This window comes from Sebastes fasciatus, chromosome 15, assembly GCF_043250625.1.
Source record: "Sebastes fasciatus isolate fSebFas1 chromosome 15, fSebFas1.pri, whole genome shotgun sequence".
Taxonomy (NCBI): Eukaryota; Metazoa; Chordata; class Actinopteri; order Perciformes; family Sebastidae; genus Sebastes; species Sebastes fasciatus.
Window position 1 is genome coordinate 5,277,893 of NC_133809.1, and position 14,356 is coordinate 5,292,248.

At 39.9% G+C, this 14,356-nt stretch overlaps 3 protein-coding genes across 4 annotated transcripts in view; 1 reads left to right on the forward strand and 2 right to left on the reverse strand.

The window, feature by feature from the left end:
* The window catches only part of gfra4a (GDNF family receptor alpha 4a), a 314,196-nt gene that overhangs the window by 295,606 nt on the left and 4,234 nt on the right, over positions 1-14,356 (reverse strand). Inside the window, exon 2 of one of the 2 annotated variants that reach the window (XM_074660852.1) lies at positions 1,422-1,474. The exons of the other annotated variant lie outside the window; for it this stretch is intronic. The gene's annotated coding sequence lies outside the window, so the exon portion shown is untranslated. The remainder of the gene's footprint in view (positions 1-1,421; positions 1,475-14,356) is intronic. 2 annotated transcript variants of the gene reach the window in all.
* Positions 1-14,356, forward strand: part of loxl3b (lysyl oxidase-like 3b) — a 372,166-nt gene that overhangs the window by 95,317 nt on the left and 262,493 nt on the right. The gene's annotated exons all lie outside the window — the stretch shown is intronic.
* The window catches only part of sfxn5a (sideroflexin 5a), a 152,454-nt gene that overhangs the window by 21,393 nt on the left and 116,705 nt on the right, over positions 1-14,356 (reverse strand). The gene's annotated exons all lie outside the window — the stretch shown is intronic.

The following is a 14,356-nucleotide window of genomic DNA, read 5'->3' on the forward strand; positions in this document are numbered from 1 at the left end:
ACGCACAATGACCACAAAGAGACATTAAAACAACTACAAAGATACACAATGTGGGTGTGACTTTTTTGCAGTGTCATCACCATTCATATCTATACAACCACTGTGTCCATGATTAAATCATTTACTAGCGCACATAAGTGTTTATAGCCTCTTAATTTTACTCTCAAAGTGCACCAGATTGATGCATTTAACTTTAAAATGTAAAAAATTTTGGGTGAATATTCCTGTATTTTTTCATATCGCTATATACGTATATAGGCTATATATTGCAGGAATTTAAATATTGCAATGTCAGTTTTTTCCAATATCGTGCAGCCCTAATATAGATGCAAAACAACCACAAAGAGACACAAACGACCACAAAGACACAAAACAACTACAGCTCCTTTCTGTCTCAGAGTCTTCCTTCTATATAGGAAAGGTAGGAGGCATTTTACATGTGTGCCCAGGGGGCCATTGTCTCATAATCTGTCAATGTGTGTGATGAACAGAATAATGAACAGTCGGGAAGACGCTGTGTATATAATGTATAACACCCGACAGTTTTTGCCATTTAGTCCACTAAGCAGCAGAGCTTTAGCACACCTGAGGACACAGTGACAGGTGCGTAGGAGAAGACTGGAGAGAAAGAAAAAGCTGCTGCAAACTGTCTGCTGAACTCTACGACTACAACATGGTTATCAGGATCAATGTTTCACCGCTAAGACCTTCATCAGGTTGGTTATCATTCAGTGTTTCTCGCATTCATTCAGAGTTCAGCTCATCAGCTTCAAAAACAGCAGCGCTGGAGCTACCAAGGTCTGAGCTTCTATAACCAATATGAGCAATGATAAGGTTTCTAATTTTTCAGATTTTTTTAAATAAATACCTGGTAGTACATCAGTTTAAAATTTTCACCCACTCTTTATTTTCCCCACACAGATCAGATCAGCCAGGGTTATTCAACGTAATCAAGGATTAGCAATAAAGAGACAGTCTGTGCTGCAAATAGTTGTTCTATAATCCAATTTTCACTTGAAATTGCTCATTATTGATTTTATTGATCAATTTTCAACAGTTTCTTATTATTTTCAAAAATGACTTTTAAGTTTTTATCATACAAAGTTTAAATAATGACCTCAAACGCACCAAACCGACATCAAAGAACTAGCGGCGATAAACAACGTCTGTTGAGTCATCTCGTGTCGGCCGTATCCTGGCCAAAAAGTTGCACTCGAAAACAGCCGACAGCCGACTTCCACGTATGTCCTGTGTCTACGTGAGACAAAATAACTCTCCATACTGCTCCATACCAGCAGGTCACGGTAGTCTGTATTCATATGTCAAAAAAAAGAAAACCGGAAGACGTCGACGTAGGATGGCAGATATACAAGCCGTTGTTATGGTAAATACATGAAACAAAGCAGCGTCTGCTCACTTACCACTTAGGTCCCTAGCTGTCCGACGGACGACCGTTGGCTTCTTGTGTCAGGGCCTTAAAGACGAAAAATCAAGCAAAAGATGAACAAAAGCAAAAAGCACAAAACCAATAAACCTGGTTTAGGGGTTTGATTTCCTTTGAATAGTTGAGCGAAACAGCATCAATGCATTAAGGGGTATGATATGCATGAATTGTACAGTATGTTCTAAAATCCCACGGCACAGCAAAAGGCATGTTATCAGAATAAAAATGTATGCTCTAATGGGCCGCTGCTACTTCTAAAAAAGCCCACGATTTGAGTTCAGTGGCACATTATCAAGAACCATTTACCTTTAAGAGACTCTTTAAAAAAAAAAAAAGGAAATATGTATTCAGCCGGGGTTTCTGAGAGCATTTTTATCTGTAAACCCTGAGGCAGTGGGAATCTGTTTCAAAGGATTTTACATATTCTCCACTGCTGATGCTCATCGCCAAATTGTTATGTTGCCAATGGACAGGTGTCAGTGATTCCAAGAGGGATGCAATCTGGAGGCGATCCCAAAGCTTTGGATTAATAAGGCTTAATTATAGCAATCCTTTGATATTATAATATTTACAGTATGTCCTTCCAGGGGCCCTAAAAGTCTCTGCAGTGTTCCTGCATAACGGATTCTGTATTTTGGGATGTTACACCGCACTACATATTTAATAGAAAAAAGACTTCAATTACATGATATTCCCATACGTTACGGTCAGCTCCCAACACTAAAAACAACAGAGATTATGACGCAATCAAATAAAGACATCACAATAAACTTCAATATACGCCTCTCTCAGAGCCAAAAGAAACATTAGCTTCACAAAGACAACAAAGAATGTAATATTTGCTGAAATTACAGGTGATTATGATGCTGTATATGTGTGTTATCCACTTGTTAACACTTTAACACAGACACAAATAAGATGAGAAAGTAATTTCTCACTCAAGAATGACTCATACAGTGCAAAAACAGAGTGTAAAAAACACCATAATAGGCCAAATATGTATGAAGTGAAACTGCATATATATACGCAGTATGAAAATAACAAGCAGGACTGATAATGCATTATTGTTTCCACAGGGAGAAATTCTTTTATCGCCTAAACAGCCCAGTTTGTACAACAGAGGGAGCAAAGAACAGTCAAGTCACTGCTCACGCAGACAGATCAGAAAACAGCGTCTACACATACAGTAAATACCAGCCGCTGCCTGGAAGCCTCAGTAAAAGGATGGATCAGGATCAAAAGCCTTCCGCACGAGAACCAAAATGTGCCCATGTTTCATGTTTTCAGACAGGAGGGCGTTTCATTTCAGATGGATTCACTGTGGTAAGCTGTAGGTTACAGGAAAAGCCTGAAGTGTAATGGTGTTCTGGGTCTCTTGCAGTTTGGTCATGATTGGATCTGGTGCATTAATCCTTATAAGGGCTTTCCAGCAAAATAACGGACTATTGATTATCAATAAGTCGACGGACAGAAAATTAATCGCCAACAAGTTTGGTAATCTATTCATCATTTAAAGTCATTTATCAAGTAAAACTGCAACCATTGGCTGCTTAAAGCATCTCAAATATGAGGATTTGCTGTTTTTCTCTGTATTATTTAATTTTAAATTAAATATCTTTGTTTTTTTGGTTGTTATACTATAGAAAACAAGCAACTTAATGATATAACACTGGTCTTTGAGAAATACAGTAATGATTTTTTAATATTTCTTGACGTTCTGTAGGTTATGAGTCTAAAAAAATAAACTAGAAGGGTACCCGGAGAGCGCAGCGACCAAGGCCAATCCGCTCCGAAATATAATGGGTTCTTCCGAACCAAAAACATAACGTCCTTGGCGGAGGTAATGAAATGAATCCGTAGCTGCAGCCGTGCTATTGATGGTTAATTGTTATTTTAAAGCTGAATTCATTGATTTTTGGCCACTTGCTACAAACTGTAAAAACAACAATGACATACTGATCACCTAATAAAGTTGATATGGTGAATGTGTTGGTGAAACAGTTTCTTATTTACATATCAAGCAGGCACCAATATTACCATTTATTTGTCCAATAGTCACTCTCTTTTAGCTCTGATTTGGTCTCTACCAACTTCTGAGGGAAATATCTGGTCCTTTAGCTGCTAAATGCTCCACTATGTTCACCAGCTATTCCCTATCTTTGTCTGTCTGCGGTTTGGTGCTGAGCAGGTATTGTACAGCAGTTTTCTAGAGCTTTTTTTGTTGAAAAGAGAGCGTGAACTAAAACTGTAAAGTTCATAGAGCTGAAGATGCAGAGTTGTATGATAATTATCTGTGGGTGTGTCATTATGAGCAACTTGTTTCACACTACACATAGCTTTTAAGCTGCACCTAGCAATTGTGTGGCCTTAAATGGTAGTAACAGGTAAACATATTGAAAAATATGAACATGCAAAAATCATATGATGGGCTCAATTTATTAACCCGATTGGAACATGATGAATCCAACAATCTGACATTACTCAGACTAAAAAAAGTTTTCACTAGTGCTGTTCAACAGGCGGTTTGAATTTCACTCAAGTTCTGATTCATTACTTCCTGTGAGGGAAATGTCCAAAACCAACACCACAGTTTCATTTTGGCAAAAAGTGTGAATGGGCTCTCAAACGGTAATAACAGCAGAGATGCCAGAGACAGACACACCACTCTCCATCTTTATGCTCTTCAACAGGCAGGGTGTTTTGTCCGGAGAATAGTTGAAGATGGCCTCTTTAGTTATATAAATGCTGCCAGTAAACACTGAAAGAGATAGGATTGTATTCGTTAAAATTGTTTTCACACCAACAAAATGTTTTTACGGGTGCGTTACTGGCTCACAATTTTAGCATTTTAGTAAAAAGCTATTTCAAAAATGTTTGCAAAATAGTGTGCGTTTCCCTCGGATAGTGTTATAAAGAGAAGGTGACAAAAGTACACAAGGGACCAGTAACTCTAGCACACATGGCATCTCATTTCTCACCAAGTTATTCTCTCAGGACCTCATTCTGTCCACATGCAGCCGTGGGAATAGAGAGGGGGATTGCATGTAATGTTGTATGACATGTAATGTCATCTTCCTCTCTGCTGTCAAAGAATCCAGCTGGAATCAAACTGGAAATGTTGTGGCATGCATGTTAGAGGCCTATGTGTGTGTTTAACTCTTTAAAAACGGACCTCCCGTGGTCGCTGCTTGCATGATCCTGTTTAAATCAATCTGAAATAAATATCATAATAGCTAGAGCATTCATTGTTTTGGCACTTCTCAAAACTAGTTCAAATATCTAATATCTAAGAAATCTTTTGTACATGTTTCTACATTTGGATCAATATGTTTTGTGTGTTTATTTAGTAACATTATATGAAAAAAATATAGATATTTTTTTATTTATGACACAATATCAATACTTTTGTCAATTATTATGATTTATTGATTTACATAACCTTTTAGCTTAGGTTGTACAGATTTTAAGGATATGAAGAATTTGAAGATACTCCCAGAAATGACATCACAATAAGCAAAAATACCAATGCAGGCACTGGCAGACCGTTTCTATTGCAGAGTTCAAAGGGTTAAAAAGCATCTTCTGTAATATTTAAAATTAAAACTGAGGAAAAAAATTTATTAACAGATTTACACAAATCATCCACCTTCTTTGGCAACAGCCTGCAAGTGATGTAAATCCACCACCTTCTCCCCACTGTCACACAGCGAACAGATTTAGGCTGTCACTTCACAGCTTGCCATTTTCACAGCACCCATAGGGCGTCACCGTGCTCCTGAAATTAAAAACCAACAACAGATGAGGCGTCTGAGAACGAGCTGCGAGTCCCTCCCGTGACAACAAGCGGTCTGAGGGGATGAGAGGAGAAAACATCTCGTCTCCTACCCTCGCTGCCCTTTGTTTCAGGTAAATGACGGAGAGGATTGATCTCCGTGGGTGAGCTCGCTCCGCAGACCTTCACGCTCGATTCTGAATCACTGCTGCTACAGGACCTGATTTGTGAGACTCTTATTCATATCTCCTCTGGGATGTAACCCACATCTGCTAACATATTAACTGACAGGGTAAGAAATCACAAGCAACAAATAAACAAAACGACATCTGTTTTCATAGCTGCCTCCTCTACTACACACCTGTCCATTCCACTTGAATTTGTTCAAATATACTTCAGTTACAGTACATGTTCGGTTTTGACTGAACTGAAGCTTTTCCCCAATTGCCAGTCAAGTTGGCTGTTGGTTTTCTTTCCACTGCTTCTTGTGGTTCTTCGTGCTAAAAGATGCCTCAATCAAGCTGCCGTCAGTGCCAAAATTAGGTTGTAGCGAATTTTAAAGCTAGAGTGAAGATACTGGCATCATATGAAACTAGAAAACCTAATTAATCCATTGGTACCAACCATGTCATACTAACTAGTCGGGAAGGAGGTTAAATAACGCTCCGAAAGGAAAGGAAAAACGGTCATGGACATTTTCAAAAGGGTCCCTTGACCTTCGACCTCCAGATATGTGAATGAAAATGGGTTCTATGGGTACCAACAAGTCTTTCCTTTACAGACATGCCCACTTTATGATAATCACATGCAGTTTGGGGCAAGTCCTAGTCAAGTCAGCACACTGACACACTGACAGCCGTTGTTGCCTGTTGGACTTGAGTTTGCCATGTTATGATTTGAGCATATTGCCTATTTGTTTAATTAATTAATCATTTAGTCCGTAAAATGTCAGAAAAAAGAGAAAAATATCCATACAAGTCTCTCAGATTCCAAGGTCACATCTTCAAATGTCCTGTTTTGTCTGACTAACAGTCAGAAAAGTCAAACATATTGAATTTTTAATAATATTAAACAGTGAAAAGCAGATCTTTATATTTGAGAGGGTGAAAGCAGCAATTTGTTGGGCTGCAGTTTGTCACATTATGATTTGATATGCTTTGACTCTTATCAACTCCCATGTTGATAAGAGTATTAAATACTTGACAAATCTCCCTTTAACGTACATTTTGAACAGATAAAAAATGTGTGATTAATTTGCAATTAATTGTGATTAACTATGGACAATCACCCGAATAATCACGATTCAATATTTTAATTTTATCAACTGACAGCCCTAATAAACATAAATGTAAAAATGACAGTTTGTGCATTTGGTGTAAAGGCCTTTACACACCAGCAGAGTATCTTTCGTGAGATTAATTTTCACGTCAATATATTTTTTCTGTTTTTTTTGTGAAATAATTTCACACAGAACGCAAATATTATGTGGCAAAAAAGCGACGTACTTTTTTCTGGACCAAAGCACATTTTTCGCACCTTGAATAAATCCCATTGTACAGAACGGGTTGAGTTGGGCCTATATTTATAAGGATTATAAAATAACAACACTGAGGCTCCATAGTCCAAAACAAGACGGCAATTTTGTATTACTCCCTTCAACCTTGGCAAAGGCAGCACAGACCAGATCCACTCTTTCTGTTCTTACCTTTCACAATAAAAGCCCTAGAAACATAATATTCACAGACGAGTATTTCATATTTACGTGTTATTTATTCGTCACACCCACGGTGTATGAAGATACGTGGTAAAGCCTCTAGCCTCAAACAGAGATGAAGAGCGGGCTACAGAGGTCTGGCACGCTTTACTTGTTTTACACTGACTCAAGTGACATCACTTGAGGACATTTATCAGACTTTGTGCAGCTCTCCCTGGAGTCACAAAAGCCTTTATTCAACTTTTTCATGCAGCAGTACTCCCCAAGATCAGAACAGACTATGATGTGTTAAATCAGTGGAGTTCCCTTTAAGGCTAAGCTAGGCTAGCCACATCCTCACTCAGCTCAGTACTTAATGCACAAACACGAGACGGATATCAATCTTCTCATTTCATAATTGGAAAGAAAACAATTAAGTATATATTTCCCAAAACGTTGTAACTATTCCTTTAAATACAATGAACCACTCCATTCATACTGGTAAGAAAACAACAATTTGTGTCAGTCGCGGGGGAAAAATTTTTAATTATGACACATTTAGGTGCAGTGTGAACACCGGCTCCATCTCTCCTTGTTAGATCAAGAGGAAAATAGAGACGCAGGAGAGAAGAAAACCAATGAAAAATGAAACCGCCAGCTGTGATTATGAATTCTGCAGAGATCAGCAATTTATAATATATAAACATCTCTGTCCAAAGATATTCTGCCTCTCCTCCCTGTGATGTGGAGGTAGTAAAAGAGAGAGAGGAGCGTTTTCTTTATCGATTTATTGCTGATCGCGGCCAACTTTACAGTGTGTGAACTTATATTATATAGGAATTCATTATCAAGCTCAGTGAGTCAGACTCTTTTGCGATAATGTGAAAGTGACAGTTGTGACTGGGATCTTTCCGCAGTGTTCATCTCACTGGAACCTGCACTACCAGTTATGTGATGTAATACAGAAAGATACCTGGGTAACATGCTGGAAACACTGTGATAAAATGCTAATGGTTTGGTGCTAAATTGACTTACTCTGGATTAGAGGATGGGATTTCTATCATGGCATATACCGGTGCAAATCATACAAATCTCCCCCGACATAACTCCCATTTTAAATGAAAGCTTGGGGGAAAACGTGGGACCATCTTATCTTGACAGTCAAATGCAGAGGGATTCTGTATTTGAACATATTCTCCCATTTTGCTACAGACTTCGGAGATATGTTTGCTTCCGTTTGGTGTGGGTTCAAATCTAAAACATTAATTGTTTACAGAGCAGCGACGTGTTGCACCAAACAGACACCTTTGCTTTCATTGTAATCTGATGATTAGTAGAAGAGGACATGTGCTGAACCCATTCATGCTGGCTATAGTCTGGTAAACACAGAAAACAATGGAATGACTAATTTCTGCCAAAACAGGAGTCAGAAATAATGGCAGTCTGTAAATACCAGCACAAATGAAACGGAGGGATAATTAATGTCATAAGCTACATCTGTCCTTTTCCTCAAATGTCTACTTTCAGCAGGATCTATTACTTTGAATAGTTTGACCAAATACTTAGATGATGTAAACGGTCAGAATTTCCCCCTGATATGATCATGTTTTGCCTTGTTTTAAACAAGATGTGTAAACTTTTTTTAACCTGCAAATCACCAACAGTATATACTTACACTAATGCAGAGATGTTGCACTGGTTTAAGTGATAATTGTGGTTTATTACAAGTCAAAAACATGGCTATAATAATGCATTAATGCAAATTAATTTTAACGCCACTAATTTCTTTAACGCAATCAATCTTTGGGAGGTTGTAGCAGGCTCAGTTTCATAAGGTACCAACCATGTCATGCTAGCTTGTCGGGAAGGAGGCTAAGTAACACTCCAAACTCACGCTAAATTTGGTGAGGAAAAACTGTCATGGCCATCACCTCAGGATATGCAGTTTGGGGGCAAGTCATAGTCAAGTCAGCACACTGACACACTGACAGCTGTTGTTGCCTGTTGGGCTTGAGTTGTGATTTGAACATATTTTTATGCTAAATGCAGTACCTGTGAGGGTTTCTGGACAATATTTGTCATTGTTTTGTATTGGTAAATGATTTCCAATAATAAATATATAAATATATTTGCATAAAGCAGCATATTTGCCCACTCCCATGTTGATAACAGTATTAAATGCTTGACAAATCTCCCTTTAAGTTACATTTTGAACAGATGAAAAAATGGGCAATTAATTTGTGATAAATCATGATTAATAATGGACAATTACGCAATTAAATATCTAAATCGTTGACAGCCCTAGTGTTTTTATAGTTTCAGCTAGAGCTGAAATGATTAGTCAATTAACCAATTAAAAAACTAGAAAATAAATCTTCCAAACATGTATTGGTTCCAGCTTCTAAAATGAGAATATTTTCTTCGGAATATCTTTGGGGTTTGAATCAGTGTGCATGAAAAATTCCCTGTATGTATGTACTTCGCAAATAATCCGATTCTGACTCTGATTATATCAACTTGGGCTTTAGGAAACATATTCATCATTTTTTTTTTTTATTTATTTAAGAATAGTAGTCAGATTAATCAGAATTTGGTCTGTAAACTGTGCTGAATGTTTGTTTTCTCCTCCAAATACGTTGGCTAACCTGGAAATTTGTTTACAACCAAATTTGTTTCATGTCCTGTCTCACTTTTCTTTTTTTTCAATGTTGACACATTTCCAAACTTACTTTGTACAATGTTACTATCACCAATAGAAATGATGGTCAAATAAGACCCAAGTTGTAATAAACTTGAATTATCCTTTAAACATAGAAACTGAGGACAGTTGTGACAGAAGTTGGTTGAAAATGTCAGCTGATAACTTCCCATTTACCTCCTTTCTGTCATTGCACACGCTGGACTGAATCTAACTGCCAAACGCCATGAACACATTAGCTTAACTCAAAGTGATGCAGTAGTCATACAGTTCCCATAGTTCCCTTTTGAAGTGGCACAAGTGTAATAATTTTTTTAAATTACTGAACTGTTGAACTTATATACAGTAGCGTGCTGGTTGAATCTAAAAAAAACAATCCATCAACATGCATCATTCATCACCAAACTGTCAGCCGTACAAACACGAGCGATCACGTAGAGAGGGAGCTGCTGCATACGGAGATATTTATAGCAGCTACAGTTACAGTAGACGAGCTCATACAGTATAGAAACTTCCATACATACTAATGCTAACAAAACTGGACTATTATACTCCTCTGCTGTGATGAAATCTGGCACTTGGGTGCATTAGAATACATTAGAGATAATGAATTCCCCTCTCCCGTCCTCCCCCCACCGAGCAGGGCTGTCCGACGCCTGAGATGGCGGAGTGACAAAGCTTGCAGTTCTCTGCATTCATATTTTTTCCTTTTCATGTGGGGAGCGACGCTGTCACGCTTGTGCCTCGCTGACAAATGAAAAATGTAAGGTTGATGACTACTTTTTTATTTGTTTCTCCGCGCCTCCTCCCGTGATTTAGAGATGTCTATCCGGGAGACCCTTGTGTTTGGTACCTGCTCATTATCATTGCTTCGCACATTGCCGGAAGATTACAGGTTTCTCACGCAAACAAGACGTCGACACAGTACAGGCAGACAGACACGCTGGAAGAGAGTGGGAAAGTAATGGGTCTGGGTATAACGAAAGAAAGCCTTGAATGCTCAGCCACACTGAGAGAGGAACACACTGTCATGAAGAGAGTTTACCATCTAATTTGTTCCTTTTCTCCCCCTCGCACACAAACACACACACACCGACAGTCAATCATAGCAGGCAAGCCACGCTGGTTTGTTACCAGCTTTTGTCCCAGCTTCACCTCCGCTGAATCGAACACTGCATCATCTCCTCCTCTGTGGCCTTGCCTGCCACCAAAAAACAAAAAGACTTGTTTTGCCTAAAGTGATTTTTTCCAATGAGATTTGTCCATGTGCGAGTATTTGTTTCCCCCGTTCATGCTGCCATACTTTGGCTCAGTGTGAGCATGTGTGTGTGTGTGTGTGTGTGTGTGTGTGTGCACGCGTGCTTGTATCTGAGACAAGGCCATCCATCTCAGACAGTACCATCTGCGAGCAACAGCCTTGTTTACTTATCCCTCGACCAGAGAGCAGCAGCAGCCTGTCCACAGGTACGCGAGCAGCCAGGACGAGCTGGGAGGAGCAGGAGGAGGAGGAAGAGGAGGAGGAGAAAGGGGGGGTCATCTTCTGTCTTCATCTGGGGATAAATCATTCTTCTACACCGACGCCAAACATCCACACCTTTCTCTCCCCTCACACCATCTAGTCGTCGCTCTGAAGTCATCCTTTTCCCCTCTCCATTTTCCCGAGCCCTTTTCCACTTTCTCACTCGGATTTAATTCACTCATCTTTCCAAAGCAATCCCTGTCACCTCCCCTCGGCCCTCCTCTCCGATCCCCCACCTTTTCATACCATTTGCCATTTTTCTCTCCTACACCTTTTCCTTTCTCTGTCGCACTCGCTGTCTAGTTATCTTTCCAAAGCAATCCTTTGCCCCTACCTCAGCCTCTCTCTTCTCTCCGCTCTCCCCTTTCTCACAGTCCACCCTCCCGAGTCGTCTGTTTCATCTGGTCAAAGCATCTTTCAAAGACAACCCCTCTCTTTCCCTCAATCTGCTTCACTTCCTCCTCTGCCCCCGACTCTCATCGCACATCATCATCACATTTTCTCCGGCCACGTTCCGTCTCCATCGGAGGACATGGAACAGCCGGCGTGGGGTTGATGGGGTGAAATAGCGCCCTGTGATGAATATTCATCCCGTTACTGCTAGCCACCGTCCCCAGTCGTTGTGTTGCAGAGGCCTCCAGCCCACAGATGCCACCGTCTATTTGTCACTGGCGAGACGGGACCCACAGGAAGGTTTCTTGTGCCAAGGCTGAGGAGGGAACAACTGAGCGAACCCCTCCAAACTCGGACATCTGAGCCACATCAAACAAGTGTTGAGACACAGACAGTGACGCCACTGTCCTCGGCTGTTTTCCCTGCTGCCCATCACTGATATGAGTGAGACTCAAGGAGCAGAGAATTAGCAAAACATTTGATTAAAGTCTTGTTTAAAAGGAAAAGTCTGACTTCAACAAGCTGGGTCATATTTTCATTTGTTTTCTAGCGGTATTGAAGCACTTTCTTTGATAAGAAATAGTGCAATGTTGTGTGTGTTACATCAAATTCATGACATTTTCTTATTGAAATTTTATCCATCCAACACAAATGAAACAGATTTCACAGGGCCCTAGCATCGTGTTAAATGGACCGAGAACACCTCGTGCAAGCGGTCTCAGTCTGGTTGTTTTGGTCCACACCAAGGTATGATTACTGCGTTCACAACTGCCCAAACGAACCGCACCAGAGTTCGATTAAAACGGACTAAATGTTGGCTTGTGAAAGCGCCCTAAATGGCACGCGCGGCCGGCCCGGCTATGTCAACAAAACACAGAGAAGCTCTGATTACAACACACACAGAGGGAGAGTGACTTAATTCTCTGCTCAGATAGACATTATTCCTCTATATCTTTACATAGTAAATAATTGTTTGGTGCTATATTAATGCTCCGAATATCAAATAGAGAACCTTGAAACCTGTTGGATCATAACCGACGGCTTGTGTTTCTTGCCTTGGTGGACAAAAAAAAGACCAAGTTTGTAAAAATAAAATCCTAAACTTTCCTTCCGTGGTGGTGCAAATTATACACACTTTGACAAGATACTCTACTTCAACACTGCAGATGATTTTCTCTGTAGGTGGCCAGAACAGTGTGGAATAAAAAATACTGCTAATGGATAAAAAGAGAGAGCGGGGTCAGATGGGGGGAAAACGTCGACATGATTGAGGTTCCAGCCCAATTAACTGGAGATCACTTAAATGGTCGGCGAGCTGGAGAGGTCATTATGCTGAAGAGCTCTGAAGAAGCCCATTAGGGCTTTCCAAAGCTGGACCCATGACTCCTCCACTTTGGTTTTCTGTTTCTCCAATAAAAAGACACATGGCTGATTCTGTCGGCCTGTTTATTAAACGCTTTACCTTCACTGAATCTGAAGAAACGTGTGCAGTCATCCATGTGTGTGTGTGTGTGTGTGTGTGTGTGTGTCTACGAGCTCAATCATCCACACACATACTCTTGTACATTCACTACCCTCTAAGCTAGTGCACATAGTATAAGCTACGGAGAAACTTTATCCTCCAACACTGAGCTAAGCCATGAGAAAAATACCAAAGAACAAATCAATGTTTTCCACAAACTGAGCACTGCTCACAAAACAAATCCAAGAAATATCGACTTTCACGTTAGCCCTGCAAAAGAGATGGTAAACTAAACAATGTACAAATGTTTCCCTGAACAGCCAGAGGAACATGAATTGCAACATCAATATATACAGCTGTAAAGGGACTGGGTAAGTCTTTTTCAACGGGATGCACGGTGTGTGGGGATCACTCATTGAGGCACAGCAGCTCTACATAATCACGCTTCTCTGACCGTGAACATCACAGCAGCATCTCTTTTATTAGTCACGCCGTCCCACCAACATGAAGCCGTCTGTCTCAGCCTCCCCCGAATCCCCACAACCACTTCACCGACATCTGAGTTAAATCCAAATGTATTAATGTGTCAATTAAGAGTGGTTTATGAATGTAGATACAAAGACAGACGTGCATTAGACAGTTTAAACATGAGGCCTGAGTATGTGTTTGTTAGTGAATATAAGAGGGCTACTAATTTATCGCTCCACTTATGCAGGATGGCTCAAATTCACTGGGATATTCAGGGACACTGCAGAGGAAAATCGCCCACACATTTTATAGTAACTGTGTTTTTTTGTGGAATAAACTTTCAGCAGTCTCAGTTGATCAACAGCATGATGCTTGTTGCATGATGCTTGTTGTAGGCCGATACTGAAAGATAAAACTTGAGGCCTTGGGAATGTGCACTGATAAATAATCCAACATATTGCTGCTTTCACCCTCTCAAATATAAAGATCTGATTTTCTCTGTTTAACATCATTATAAATGTAATATTTTTGAGTTTTTGCCCGTTGGCCACACAAAACAGGACATTTGAAGATGTGACCTTGGAGTCTGAGAGACTTTTATGGATATTTTTTCTCTGTTTTCTGACATTTTTACAGACTAAATGATTAATTAAGTAAACAAATAGGCAATATGCTCAAATCATAAAATGGCAAACTGCAGCCCAACAGGCAACAACAGCTGTCAGTGTGTCAGTGTGCTGACTTGACTATGACTTGCCCCAAACTGCATGTGATTATCATAAAGTGGACATGTCTGTAAAGGGGAGACTCGTGGGTACCCATAGAACCCATTTTCATTCACATATCTTGAGGTCGGAGTTCAAGGGACCCCTTTGAAAATGGCAGTTTTTCCTCAACAAAATTTAGC